This window comes from Rattus norvegicus, chromosome 10 (genome assembly GCF_021556685.1).
Source record: "Rattus norvegicus strain SHRSP/BbbUtx chromosome 10, alternate assembly SHRSP_T2T, whole genome shotgun sequence".
NCBI classification, from domain to species: Eukaryota; Metazoa; Chordata; class Mammalia; order Rodentia; family Muridae; genus Rattus; species Rattus norvegicus.
Genome location: NC_141543.1, coordinates 45,078,515 through 45,093,659, shown reverse-complemented (window position 1 = coordinate 45,093,659; position 15,145 = coordinate 45,078,515). Strand labels below are relative to the sequence as shown.

Sequence of the window (15,145 nt, the reverse complement as noted above, 5' to 3'; positions counted from 1 at the left end):
GGGTCAGGCAACCAAGGTTATTGTCAGCTACATAGAATTTGAAGCCATTCTGGGATACAGGAAAACCTACCTTAAAAGATCAAATCAAGGTTGTCAATTACAATACAATACACTCCGTGCTGCCAAGGTGTTTGGGAGGCTGTCACAGGAGGGCCATAGTTCAGTGACAGCCCAGGCTGAACTCAGTCTCTATGGCATCACTCCAGTCCTTACCCCTCCTAGCCTCTTCTCCATCAATCACCTGCCCCTCTCTACAGTCTGTATCCCTGGCTGGCTTTGAACTCACGATATAGCCGAGGATGGCCCTGAACTCCCAATCCTCCTACTTGTACTTCTGGAATGCTGAAATTACTGCTGTAGGTGTAGATGCCACATCCAACCTTCACGTTTTGGTTTTTAAAGATTCAAGACATAAAAGGCCATTTGTGTGCTGATGGGAGCAATCACAGAGAAAATCTGTGTCTCAGCAGGTGATAGAGGGCTTGCCTAGTCTGCACAAAGACGTAGGTGACATCCCCACCCCCTACATAAATCAAGCATGGTGATGCAGATCAGACCTGTAATCCTGGGACTCAGGAGATGGAGGCAGGTCTGGAGATCAAGGTCTTCCTCAGCTACACTGCAAACCTAAGGCCAGCCTGGGCTACATGAGATCCGGACATACAAAAAAAAAAACTTAATAAGTCAGGCATTCGGCAGGAATAGGAGTAACTAACAGATGCCAGATCCATGGTTCTATCCCCAGAAACACATACACACACACACACACACACACACACACACACACACACACACACCTCATACCCCACACCCCACACACAAACACACACACCCCATACCCCACACCACACACACACACACACACACACACACACACACACACACACACACACACAATGTTGACAAAGACATAGAGAAACCTGGAATCTGAACACTATATATTGCTGTGGGAATATCAGATGGTGCAGCCACTGTGGAAATCAGTCACGTGGTTCCTCAGCAAGCTAAACATGGAAGGAGTGTTGCCTACCACACGTAAGGGCCTGCCTTCATTGTCCGATGCTGTGAGGAGATGTGTGTGTGTGTGTGTGTGTGTGTGTGTGTGTGTGTGTGTGTGTGAGAGAGAGAGAGAGAGAGAGAGAGAGAGAGAGAGAGAGAGAGAGAGAGATAAGTGTCCCCAGTTCTTAATAATGTTCAATCACAATAGCCAGAGAGTTGAAATGAGTTAAATCCCACCAGCAGAAGAACCGAAAAGCTGAATTGTACAGACTCCTACATCAGAACATTATTCAGCCATAAAAAGGAAGAACTGACACATGCTGCACTGTAGATGAACAAAAGTTGGGGGGAAATCCACCAGAGAAGACTGCTCAGGCGTGGGCTTAAGCCAACAGAAAAACCCTAGTGGGCTGGTGACCACACTGGGTGTTCTCCATCCCAGTGAGCCTTTCTCGGGATGAGTTTTTAAGCACACACACACACACACACACACACACACACACACACACACACACCCACACACAATTCTGCCCTAACATACTTCAGTAAACAAGAACAGTTAACCAGAGTGAAACTACAGAAGTCAAAAGGCCAGGTTAGAACATTTAGAGGCTTTCTCAGCAATATATGGACGTTGGTGGATTAGTTTTTCTTTTCCATCTGTAGGTGATACTGCATGTGTGTGTGATGAGTGTACAGCCTGAATGGCACGTCCATCATGGAGTCAGTGGTGCTAAGGTCTGGGTTCATTACTCTAAAGCATGCCCGAGGAGGTCAGACCTCAAATCATTCTGTTTATATGAAGAGGCAAAAGAAAATCCACAGAGATAAAAATCAGATCTGTGGGTGTGGGGTGGGGACGGTGTGGTGGCTCACAACTGTAGTCAGAGCCCTTGGGAGGGAGAAGGAGGATAAGGAGTTCAAGGTCATTGTCAGCTACAGATGGAGCTCATGGCCAGCCTCAAACACAGGAGAACCTTGTCTCAAAAGACCAAAAATGGGGGAGGAGAGAGGACATGAAAGGAAAGGAGAAGAAAGACAAGGAAGGGTTGAGGAAGAGAAAGCAAACTGGTGCTTGCTCAGACAGGGTTGGGTAACTGCTGAGAAGATACTGGCTTTTTGCAGTCAGGCACTGCCCAGAGTGAGACACAGCATTCACGTAGCTCTCGAACCCTCACCCTGCAGCAGCCCCCAAGGACTCCGGGCCCTGCATGAGTTGATCCCCTTCCGCCCCCACCTCTTGCTGGCTCAACACCCTGGACCCCTCTGCCCTCCAAGCACTGTATCCCTGTTCCCACAGCTGTTTCCTGGCCTCGGACACTTCCAGCATATGTTGGAAGTTCTGCTGACTTCATCTCCTCCGAGTCTTTCTCAAACCTCTCTAAACACCCTACTAAGTGCTACGCCTATCCACCAGCCCATGTCCCTTTTTTGTGTCCACAGTTTTTGTCCCTGTTCACATGTTGTCACGTTTGCCATGGTGTATCCATCCCCTCTGGGCTGGGATGCAGGCTTGACGATGACTGAGATACTGGTTTGTTGATAAACCTTCTGAAATAGGGCCCGGCACATAGTAGGTGCTGAATAAATAGTTATAAACATCCAATCGATGAAGCCCTGGGATTAGATATGACAGTGTACTTAGAGGGTATACAGGGATGGCAGGATGGCTCAGCAGCTAAAGGAGCTGGCCCCCAAACCTGACAACCTGAGTTCTATTACCAGGACCCACCCGGGGGAAGGAGAGGGCCAAGTCCCTCAAGTTGTCATCTGACCTCTGTATGGATGTGATGGCACTTGTGCTCAAAGACAAGTGCATGTACACGCAGGAACGTGAGCACACACACACACACACACACACACACACACACACACACACGTACACACAAGTACATTAATTTAAAACAAGGGTGGAATATACAACCTTATGACTCATGGAAAATGCCCAGTAAATGACAGCAGTTACAACTGTGTGCAGGGAGACCCCATCTTGGCAGGTAGGGCCAGCCCTCTCCTGTCTTCCACCCCTCTCATTTCCTTATTTACTTATTTGATTTTCTGAGAGAATTTCAAATAGCCCAGGCTGACCTTGAACTTGCTATGTGGTTGAAGATGGCCTCGAACTTCTGATCCTTCTGAGCACCAGGATTACAGGTATGAACCACTAAGCCTGACTTTAGGTGGTGCTGGCTATCCAACCCAGGGCTTCGTGCATGCCAAACACTCTACAAACTGAGCCACAACCCCCAGACCGTTATCATTGCGTGTTTTTGAGACAGTCTCATAGAGCCCAGGCTGGCCTTGAAGATGTTTGTAGCCAGTGGTGACCTTGAACTCCTGATCCTCCTGCTCCAGCCTCTCAGTGTTGGGATGCAGGCTCTGCTGATAATGTTTCCCACTTGAGCCTGCTCCTCTCAAAAGTTGTAAATGCCTCATTCTCGTTCTGAAGGTGACAGTACCCCACTTGCTTTGCCCTGTGCTTCCTCTACCTTAGCCCCAGGCTTCCCATAGATCAATCCAAACCTCTGTCTGTTGGCAGATCCCGAGGGTGGGGCAGGGCAGCAGCGCCCACCTGGTCAGTTTGCTCTAGTATGGAGTAATTGTCCGCTGGGTGAAATGAAAACAAAAAACAAAATCGGAAGACACGTTTTTCAACTAGATCTTGGTAAATGCTTTCTACTCTCTGAGCTAGTGACAGACTCCGAAGATATTCTTTGACCTTTTTTTTTTTTTCTCTTTTTTTTCTTTTTTTTTTTTTTTTTTTTTTTTTTTTCCGGAGCTGGGGACCGAACCCAGGCCTTGCGCTTGCTAGGCAAGTGCTCTACCACTGAGCTAAATCCCCAACCCCATTCTTTGACCTTTTAAAGTTACATTTTATTTATTGGAGTGAGAAAATATGTGGGTGACCCCCACCTGTGGGGGTCAAACTCAGTTTTGGCAGCAAGCACCTTTGCCTTCTGCGCCAGCTAGTTGGCTCCTGAGGATGACCTTTTAAAGAAACTCAAAGAACTTGTTGACAAACAGAAGTCTGCTGTCTGCTCTGTGGCCACCAGGCAGCAGGACCGTCCTTCCCTGTCAAAATTGGGCTATCTGTTTCCCAGTGACTCCCAAAGATTGTGCCCCTTTTCTTTTCTTTTTCTTTCTTTCTTTCTTTTTTTTTTTTTTTTTTTTTTTTTTTTTTTTTTGGAGCTGGGGACTGAACCCAGGGCCTTGTGCTCTACCACTGAGCTAAATCCCCAACCCGCGATTGTGCCCCTTTTCCACACAGACCTGGATGACAACTTCTGATCTATCAGTCCCTCTTCGACCAGAACTCACTCCCCAAGACAAGAGACTCCCATGCAGCCACCTGCCCTAAGTTAGATTCCCAGCCCTACAATCTGCAAGCTGAGTGACCCTGGGCGAGGCATGGTCTCCTCTGGCCTTTCCTTGCTTGCAAAGTAGGTGACTATGCTTGTGACCCGATAGGGCAGGAAGGCGTGAAATCCGATCAGTCCGGTAAGGTCTCAACTTCAGTTTTGGCAAGATTCAAATTTCTCAACAAAGCTTTGGTGAGTGGCAGGAATGTGGGAGAAAGTGTCCAGAACAGGACATTAACTTGACTTCTAATTCTGGATGGCAGCGTGACCTTCGCCAAGCCCCCTTCCCTCTGGAGGCGTCAGGGCTGGAGTCAGAACCGACCCAGGTAGAAGGTGGCAGGTTCCCCCCCCCCCCGAGGGGTGCCCTCCCCCATGCCCTTCCCTTGCAGCGGGCGGCACCCAGATTCCAAAAATGAAGCACTCGGGGTGGGGCGGGGCGGGGCGGGGCGGGCAGCGTGCGAACCCGATTGGCCCCCGAGCGCCACGTGTCCCCCCGCCACCGTGAGCCCAGCCTGCGCTGCGGCTGCTGCTAGGCTAACGGGCTTCCAGCTGCGTCTATCTGTCTGCCCTGATCCGAGGCCTCCCCAGAGCGGTGAGTGTGCAGAGTCGCTGCAGGGCACGGAGTCCAGGGCTGAAGAGACCCGGGACGAGCACCAGGCTGGGTCCTTGCTGGGGTGCGGCCATCCAGGGGTGTCACGGCTGGGTGTGTCCCGGGAGGGAGCCCGAGGTGCTGCGCTGGATGACAGCACCCTGAGGGGGAGGGGAGCGGGTGGACCCCCGGCCCCGCGGAGGGTGTGGTCCAAGACCCGTGCGCCTAGTTGTCTAAAGTGGTGGGAAAACTTGGGGACCCTCGCGGAAGGCTGTGAGTTGCCCAACTTGGAGAGCTTGAGGAATTGAACCATCTGCTGAGCACCAGACGGTTTGTGGTTTGGTCCGGGAGAAAGGCTCCCTAATGCCCGCCAGAGGAAGGATCAGCTGTCCGACCCGAGCTGCTCACCTTTCCGGGAGCCGCAGAGGCTCTTAGCAAGATACAGGGGCCCCACTCTGTCTTTTGCTTCTCCTAAGCCAACCCAGTTCCTTCCCAGTTTTTCAGGGCCTTAGATGCTTTCTGCTGACCTCGAATGCAGATCCACCACCAACTTGCAGTGTGCCCTTGAGCCTTGAGCCTCTAAGCCTCCCTCTCCCAAGTGCTGATAACCCCCGCTTTCAGCCCTCTGAAAGTGGGTTGATTTGGCTGCTGGTTGAGTACAGGTGTGGGCGATGAACCACTCCTTTAGGAGAGAGATTCTGGCTTGTGCTCCCCCCCCCGCGCCCCCATCCGGCCCCCTTTTGTCTAAACTCTGGTGGGTCTTACTAGACACTTCCAAATTTGGGCATATGACTCCGGGCTTTGTAGGGGATTGTGGTGCCCCCTTAGAATCTATCCTCCTTTCTCCTCTCCTGGCCAGATCACATCTTGGAGCTGCTGAGCCCATCCCCAGACAGGAGAGCCCAACTCTCCAGTCTTTCTTATCCCCCCAGTAACTAGCTCAGCTCCTGTACGCCCTGATGTTTGCGCTGCAGGCCCTAAGCCCTGCAGAAAACCCTGGGCAATCTTCTCTCATATCCATGAGTTGCAGCTTGCCCGGGACCCTTGGAGGGACCTCTTTTCTCTCTGGGCCCTTGTTCCCCATAGCAGTCTGCGGAGGTGGCCACCACTTCCGGTGCTCCCCCTTTGGCCAATTCAACTGTTCTCAGATTTGAGAGTGGGGTGTGGCTGGGCATGGAGGGAAGAACAGGCCTTCATCCCTTTGCAGCTGCGACTGTCGCTCACCATGTCCCTTTACTTCCTGTCCTTTGTTTGTGAGCCTCTCTCTGCTGGGATACTGAACCTATTTGCTGTTTCTGGCCAGGGGATGCAGCTGTTGCTGGACAGAACATGGATTTGCCCTGAGAATGGAGATGCTGGGTTGGGGGTGGGGCTGGGAGTGGGGGGACTGCAGCACTGGAAAGCTTCCCGAGACCATACATACATCTGCACTGCAGCTCCCAGAGGAGTCCTGGACACGAGGCCTGGCCCCGCCCCATCTCTGCCCCTCCACCCACAAAGCTGGGCACCTCCCCACCTTGATTCATTCCTCCCTGGAGGAGGAGACCAGTACCCAGGCCCCCCAACTGGTAAGATGTGTTGGGTGTGGGTGGTGGCTCTTTAAGGTGCTATTCAGGCTCAGTGGTGATAACCACGAGCTCCTAGCCAAGCTTCTTCAAGAGAGATTTCCTGGGTGGGGTTAATGCTGAGGATGTGGTCTCCACAGATTGCCCATATGGAGGATGGGAGATGAGGGTTGTATCCTAGCTTGCTGCTTCTTGGCTTAGAATCCGGCCTTTTCTATTTACATTGTGCATTCCATTTGCACTGGGAATGCTCTCTCTGGAGGACTGAGAAGCCCCCTACGGAGGCTGGCCCTGCAGAGCTGTGGTGGCATCAGCATTCTGTGAGCCCAGATTCCCCCATCTGTAAAAGAAAGGCTGATATCTTCTTGTGGTATCGAGCCCACAGATATGAAAGTGTCATGTAAATTGTAGAGTGCTCTCCATAGAGAAGCTAGAGCTGCTGTGGTAACCTCAGAAGGGTGTGGTACTCAGGAGGCTACCTGAGCTCCAGGTTTCTCTTTCTCAAGACTGCTGTCCTGATGCTTCTTAAAGCGGTCCTTGTCACTGATGGAACCCTTCCGGCTGAGCAGACTCCGGGACTCCTTGCTCTGGTAGATTCTGGTATCGGACCATTTCAGAGATAAAGATGTTGTGACCCTCATGTAGAGAAGTGGCTAGAAATGTGTTCCCCTGCACAGGGGAAGCCCCGGTTCCTTCCCTATGGAGGTCTAAACTGTGAGCATCTGCAATCCTAGCACTCAGAGGTGGAGGCTGCAGGATTCGGAAGTTCAAAGTTCAAAGTCACCCTGAGCTACATAGTAAGTTGGATACAGGAGGCCCCATCTCAAAAAAAAAAAAAGGTAAAGAATAACCGTTGTAAGGTCTTGTACAGCACTCCTGTGTGCAAGGTCCTCTGGTGCGTACTTGCCTAAATTCTTTCTAGGTGTAGTAGTCCAGGCCTTGGCCTTTAATTCCAGCACCTGCGAGGCTGAGGCCGTTGGCTCTCTGAGTTTGATGCCAGCCTGGTGTGCTACAGAGAGAGACACTTCCTTGTAAAAAACAAAACAAAACAAAACAAAACAAAAAACCACTCAGTTTATCTTTATCCTTTACACCTTGACCTTAACTGTTATGAGTTATTTTTAAAATATTTTTATTCACATTTATTTATTTATTGTGTATGTCCCTCTAGGCCATGGTATGCATGTGGAGATCAGAGGACATCTTGTGGAACTTGGTTCTCTCCTTCCGTGTTGGGGTTCCGGGATGCAACTCGCATCATCTGAGTTGCATGCTGAGTTGATCATGCTGAGCTGTCTCACAGCTGCTTTTGCCCCCATTTTCCGTCTGAGACAGGGTCTCTCTCTTTTATTTGCTGATGGTCCGTGAGCTATCACGGATTCTCTCGTCTCTCCCTCTCATCGCGCAGTAGGATGGTAGACTTGACCACTGTGCAGGGCTTTACCTGTAGATTTAACTTCAGCCCTTCCCAGCTTACCACACAGCTTCTAAATAACTGTGGGGCTTCCATCTCGGGACTCCTGGTCCCCGAGAGATGCTAGACCTTAGGGCCATTCACAAAGTAGCCTTGGACGGGATTCAAACGTCGGCCATTTCTGATTCTGAGGCAGCCAGATGGACGCCTGGGGCCCTGTTCAGCTAGGGATCAATGACTGCGGGTCAGGAGTTAGAAAAAACTGCTCTCGAAGAAACCTAAGTGTCTGGGGGTGAGGGGTGGGGGCAAGAGAGGGGTGCTGTATCCTGCTGCGTCGGGGAAGAATTGGGAGCTGCTCCTTCTGACTAAGGGAAGTCCATAAGGAAAGGAGAGTTTTCTAGATTTACCTTTTCTTGGTGGTAGGGATGGAACCCAAGAACCTACAGATGCTAGATGAGTAATCTAGACTAATCTGAATACCCAGTCTAAAAGGCATTTTTAAAGACCACAGCTTTCAAGTAGTAGACTTACCCCAGAAGATACCAAAACTGTATGGGGTACAGAAAATCCTCAGACTCTGTTATTAAAATTGTTTTAGAGACAGGGTCCCGTGTAGCCCCAGCGGGCATTGAACTTGTGTGCCTGGTGATGAATTCCTAGTCCCCCAGCCTCCAGCTCCCACGTGCCGGGATTGCTTGCGTGTACGTAACTATCATGCCTGGTTTATGCAGTGCGAGGGATCAAACCCAGGGCCTTGAATGTGCTGGACAGGTACTCCACTGAATGAGCTGCATCCTGACCTACACCATGCTCTTTTCGATGTTATAGTAAAGAGGATTGAAGGGGGAAAGGGGATGAACAGTAAAAATGCCTCAGCAGGTAAAGATGTTGCCAACCAAGCCCGATGACCTGACTGAGCTCAAGCTGCAGGGCTCGCAATGGTAGAAGGAAAGAACCAACTCTCCTAACCCACGTGTCAGGCTGTCGTTGCCCAGGAGACTTGTCTGTCCCACTTTCTGTCCTAGCCCCAGCTACCACCAGTGAGCCTAGATCGCTAGTACGTTTGTTTCCTTTTGCTTTCTCACGAGTCCTCAGTTAATCAGTAATTTTCTCTATGGACCTGGACAAGTTGCCCAACTTCAGGTCATTTCCCCTCTGGCTACAGCTTGGGGATCAAAGCAGCTTGGTTCAATGGTTCCATTTTTTTTTTCCTCGGGTGTGACTTTTCAAGGGTGACACTAAAGAAACCTCTCATGGCTGTAACTGGAGTTTTTGTCCTGGAAGCCTGAAGTCCTAAGCTAGAAAAGCTCAGCCACCTGATCCCAATAAACCAGTTAGAGACCTGGAATGGTGATGGGGGGAAATGCTAAAAGGAAGTTTATTCAATGTGACCAAGGTAGGAGGAAGAATGAACTGAGGGAGGGAGAGGCACCAAGCCTGTTACCCCTCGACTACCTTGGGTCTGAACAGAGGAAGAACCAGAGATATGCATGGTTGACCAGTCTGGTCCTCTTGACCTCCACTCTCACTCTTCTGAGAGGTTCTTAGAAGCCCTCACCTCTGTCAGCAATACCAATGCCTTCACTTTAGGAGCTCACTCTGGTTCCTCCTGGCTGACCACTCCTGCCCGAGGAGCAGCTCACCCTCACAGACCCGTCCTCTTTCATAGGGTGATGCATTCTACGTACCTTCATTCTGGAATCTATGGTGACACCAGAGGAACAGTTCAGGGTGGTACTTAGCTCTGTGCTTTCAGCCAAAGTAAACGAGACAGACAGACTGTGGATGAAGATGGAGATACCAAGAGATAGCTTGGATTTAGTTTCCTTGTGAGCAGAGTGAGGGGTTTGTGCTTTTGAGGAAAAGCATCCTCGAAGGATTGGATTCTTAACCTCTCCATCATGCAAGACAACCAGCCTTTAGGAAGTGCCACCCTGGCTGGAGGCAGAGGTTAACCTCCCCAGAGGGTTACAGCAGGCACAATAGTTATGCAGTAATGGCTCAGCCGTGAGTCACATGCAATAAAATAAAAATGGTCATTTGCCTAAGATTTTATTCTATTTAGAACCAATGACTAGTCCAAGCAGATATTAGTAACCAGCTCAAAATGGAATCAATCGCTGCCTTTATATTTAAAGGAATATGCACTTAGAAGCAAAACTGGTTTTTCCACCCGAGGGGGAGGGGAGAGATCATGAATGATATTAGAACTACTACGTATGAGCATTAGTCATCTATCACTTGCTGAGCTATGCAAGAGCCTGAGCCTGAAGACAGAAAAACTAGAATCAGAAAACCCAGAGGTTTTCTGTGAAGACAGATTCTTCTCCCCTGCCCCCAGTCCCCGCAATGCATGCAAAATCAGTGACCTCCAGCTACACAGAAATGGCAAATCCCCAACGGCTGACCGCAAGCCAGTCTAGCTTGTGGTGTGCAGCCTGTGGGGATTCCAAAGAGGGGAGACCTCCCTGGTTTCCCAGTCAAGGTAATGGCTGGATCCAGCAGAAACCAATCAGTTTGTTGGCTGCACTGGCCCTGAAATGTTTTCACTCTCTAGTGTTAGACTTTGGACATTTGGGGGGCAAAAAAGTCCTCAGGTTGTATTAATAACGCTGGAATGGAGAAACATGGGTCTAGGTTCTAGAAGGCTGGGTAGAAAAGTGATAGAGGAGGACACTTAGGAAGGGAGACTGGTTATAATCAACCCTTCAAGCTGCCTCACACACCGAGGGGTGTGTGTGTGTGTGTGGAGCCTAGAGGACAGCTTCGTGGAGTCTGTTTCCTCCTTCCATCTTAACATGGTCCTAGGAACCAAACTCAAGTCACCAGGCTTGCATGGCAAGTGCCTTCACCTGTGAAGCCGTCTTATTGGCCAGGTTTTATTTTGTTTTGAGACAGAGTCAAGCTGCATAGCCTGGGCTATCGTGGAACCCACTATGTAGACCAGACTGGCCTTGAACTTACAGAGATCCACCTGCCTCTGCTTCCCCAGTTCTGGGATTAAAGATGAACATGGCTACTCCTGCTTCTGCCTGCCAGTTCTGATTATTTTCATCTTTGAAATGAGTCAAAATTATACACTTTGGGATGGAAGCACCATGACCATACACTTAGGCATTAATATGCATAGGCACTAAGGCCAGGCACTCTCAGAGAGGCAAGGGAGCTGCCCGGGGTGCACACCTCTAATCCCAGCTCTCAGGAAGCCAAGGGAGGACAGAGTCCTGTTCCAGACCAGCCTGGACCATAGCATGAAGCCCTGTTTCAAAACAACAACAAAAATCAAGAAGTGGGGCAGGATGATGGACTGCATCATGGTAAACAAAGGACGGGGTTGGGTTTCTAGGGGAAAAGAAGTGGCAAGTCTTATAATGCAGATGAAGCCTCTCAGGTCAGGGTGACCTGTGGTCATTTCCATCGGGGCCAATCAGACCTTCAATGTCTTCCTGTAGGCAAGACCTTTCCTACACACACACACACACACACAGAGGGGAGGATGGGCGGAAGTATGAGAAATACCCTGTACCCACTGTCTACTGAAGTGAACGGCTTCCTGCAGAAAAACAACCCCTAGGAAGCCATGTTCTGTGTGCAAAGGCCTGCAGTTCCTCTGAATAGCCAGCTTGACATATGCCACAGAAATACATTTGCTTGGCTGTGGGTGTGGCTCAGCTGGCAGACTCCTTGCTAGCACCCTGGAAGCCAGCCTGGGTTCAGTCTCTGGCACTGTATAAACTGTGCGAGGAGGGGCCAACATGAAATCCCAGCACTTGGGAGGTGGAAGGTTGAGGTGGAAGATACTTAGTAAGTTCAAGGCTGGCCTGGCCTACAAGAGACCCTGTCTCAATAAAAAACAAAGCAAAACTAACCTAAAAAACATTCAATCTGAGGCCAGAGAGATGGCTCCGTGGTTTAAGAGCACTTACAAGTCTTCCAGAGGACCCAGGTTTGGTTCCCAACACCCAGGTCATTTGGCTCACAACTTTTAAAACTCGAAGCCCTAGGACATAACCTGTAGGTTATGACCCCTTTGGAGGTCTACCAACCCTTCCACGGGGGTCACCTAAGACTATTGGAAAACACAGATATTTACATTACAATTCACAACAGTCGCAAAATTACAGTTATGAAGTAGCAGTGAAAATAATTTTATGGTTGGGAGGGCCCTAGCCTGATCTTCTAGACACCGGCTCGTGTGTGGCATACATTCATCCGGATAGCTATATTTACATAAGCATAAATAAAAAGAAATGTTTTAAAAGTTACTTTTGCAGGCAGCTCAGTGGTTAAGACCACTTGTTGCCTGTGCAGGGGACACAGCATCCACATGGTGGCTCACAACCATCTGTAACTCCAGTTTCAGGGATCTGATATCCTCTTTCTGACCTCTGTAAGCACAGACACATATGTGGTGCACATATATACCACAGGCAGGCAAACTGTTTATATATATGATATATATAAACAAAAATCTAAAATTTAATTTCCGGTGGGCTACTTTAAACTCCCACAAGTCGGGTGGTTTTTACACACTATCTTGCAATAGCCTAAGAAAACCTTATAGTTTTGCCATTTCTGAGATAAACTGAGGCAGAGAGAAGTGACACAATCAGATGTTTGCAGTGACAGGATTTGAACCTGGGGACTTCAGACAAAGCCTTCATTTACTGCCATGTTACCCCCAATAAAAATGACCACTTATTGCTGACTGTGTGTCAGACAGTCTTTTTTTTTTTTTTTTTTTTTTTTTGGTTCTTTTTTGCGGAGCTGGGGACCGAACCCAGGGCCTTGTGCTTCCTAGGCAAGCGCTCTACCACTGAGCTAAATCCCCAACCCCGTGTCAGACAGTCTTACTAAGCATCTTCTCATCTGTTGTTTCATAGTTCACACTGGAATTCCAATATGCCTTTGCAGATGTGCATCTTTGAGATTCAGTTTAAACAGCTTGTGTAAATCAGAGAGAGTTCAGGGAACATGGTGGCCCTGTCCTATTTAATAGGCTGGGCAGTAGGACTCTGCCCCCAACATAAGACCATAATAGTCACAAGTTACCAGCCACGGCAATGGTGATGACAGCCACCCAGGTAGAAGCCATCCAGGTCACTGCCCAGAGGGAGGGGGGTCTGAATGATCCAATTGCTTGGCTGCTCGGGCCTCTGAGGAGAGAGAAGCCATTTTTACCTGTCTTGAGTGCCTATTTCTTGTAAGTTGGTAAAACTTTCAGGTTGAGGGAGAGCTGAGAAGTTCTGAGATCTGGGATGAGCGTTCTATTGTGAAAACCAGTCAGTGAAATAAAGAAAAGTTTCATATTGACCGTGGATCTTCCCAAACATGCCAGCTAATCATTGACCTCATTTTGTTAAGGCCCAGAGAGGGAACCCAGCTGGAATCACATACCTTGGGTCTTCTCCAGCTGTGACTTGGGATTTTGAGGTAGCACTCCTGGCTGAGTCCTGGCCATGTAGAAAAAGGTTTGGAGGACTTATGGTTCCGGCCTCGGCTGGGATCCTGGGCTAGTGGCTGTGCAGCCAATCTGAGGCTATGTGGTGTAGGTTGTTATGGAAGAGCCCCAATGCCCAGACAGCTAGCCTGTGTGCTTCAGCCTTTAGTTGTTCTCTTAGGTATGAACCAGATTGACCATCTAAACTACAATATGAACATTAAATTATCAAAAGAAACTCACATTCTTCATACACAGGAAGCAGGCCCCCAACACAGAAACTGCTCTTGGAGTTTTCCCCAAAGGCATAGTGGCCCCTTCTTGGAGCGAGCTCTCTGTGGAAAGGGGCTCTTGTCCAGATGGGCCTGGGCGCCAGCCAGCTGCTGAAGTTTCCAGCAACGGGGCCAAAGGAAAGTGCCTCAGCCTTCAAGTGACAGGTCCCAGCCCTCCCTCCCCCATGTCACCTCACTTCCTGGGCCTTATTCACTCTCTGTGTTTCTGACAGTTTGGGGGTTCCTTTACCAACTGCCTCTTGAGCCTCCAGACTTGGGGAACCCCCAGATCTGGTTCTGAGCCCAATCCTAGAAGTCACCCTGTCCCATGTGAGGTTTCCATTTCCTGGTGAGAGCTGTACTTCTATACCAAGGGGCCCCTGGTTGCCAGGGCAACCACAGGGTTTCCTGCAGCTGAGCTATGATTACAGGCAGATCTCTGTCTCATACCCTCCACCCACCAGCACTGTCAGATAATTGCCCCTAGGTGCCTGCCATTTAGGAAGACAGTACTCTGAAGGGTACTCATGGGGTGGGCGGGGGGGGGGGGGGCCGGGGCGTGGCAAACTGACAACATCCTTCCACTTACAAAGGATACCACCACCACTGATGTGTCTGCTCTGTGCTTGAAGAAATCCAGGCCCCACCCCCTCTACCCCCAGCAGCACTCCCAGGCTGTTTGTGCTTACCTAACCTTGAACTTGAAATGAGCACTAAGCCCTTGGTCACATAGCTAAAAAGGGTGAGGAAAGCTGTCTCCTAAGTTGGGGGATGGGTAGGGCTGGAGGGTGCTGACTTGCAGGTCTCTATAGTTCCACCCTTCTTTTTAGTTCTTTCTTTGCAAGTAAGTTAATTTTTACTCTTACAAAGCAGTATGGAGCTGTTTTAGGCTTACATCAGCCGCCTCTGATGGAGTACTGTGGCCTGCCACTCTTGATTGCTTAACTTGCATCTCCTGCCTTTCTGTCCAGTGCTCGGCTCAGCTCTGCACCCGCCTGGCTTTCACTTGTCATTTATTTATAGGTAATACACCTGCGTCCCTTTCTCCTTCATTGTAGATCTTGTCCCTGACACCTCAAGCCCATAGTCCTTACCCCGTTTCAGTAAGATAATTATCCCTTTTGTGTAAGTCCACCATGACGGTGATGGCTTAATTCCATCAGGTTCCATCAGGGTAAAGCCGAGTCTTCACAGTGGCCAGGTCAGGTCATCATGTCTCCATCCTTCTGTCTGCTGCCACCTCAGTCACACGGAGAGTCACAGGGAGCTCTCCCTTGCATCTTCCCCTCTGACTGCCCACCTGGGGTTACATCCTGTGACCTCTGATCCAGCACATCGTCGTCCTCCTTCCTCCAGATGCTCGCTGTAATCCACGGGGGGGGGTGGGGGGGACCTTTATCACTGGGACCCATGAGAACTGGACTGTCCACTCTTGAGTACGTCCCGCTGCGGACTCAGGGTGTAGAGCAGAGTTGGCTGCAGTAGATGGTGGGTGAATGCAACAGAC

At 49.8% G+C, this 15,145-nt stretch overlaps 1 protein-coding gene and 1 long non-coding RNA gene across 7 annotated transcripts in view; one reads left to right on the top strand and one right to left on the bottom strand.

Annotated features, from left to right (window-relative positions):
• Nucleotides 1-4,870: 4,870 nt before the first annotated feature.
• The window catches only part of Anxa6 (annexin A6), a 55,110-nt gene continuing 44,835 nt past the window's right edge, over nucleotides 4,871-15,145 (top strand). For 2 of the 6 annotated variants that reach the window (XM_087574575.1, XM_087574573.1), the window contains exons 1-2: nucleotides 4,878-5,032; nucleotides 6,384-6,515. The gene's annotated coding sequence lies outside the window, so the exon portion shown is untranslated. 6 annotated transcript variants of the gene reach the window in all.
• On the bottom strand, nucleotides 7,628-13,997 carry LOC120095102 (uncharacterized). The gene is made up of 4 exons (XR_015631628.1): nucleotides 13,610-13,997; nucleotides 13,324-13,379; nucleotides 9,615-9,705; nucleotides 7,628-8,150 (listed from the first exon to the last, which is right to left on the bottom strand). It is a non-coding gene; the product is annotated as an uncharacterized LOC120095102 (long non-coding RNA).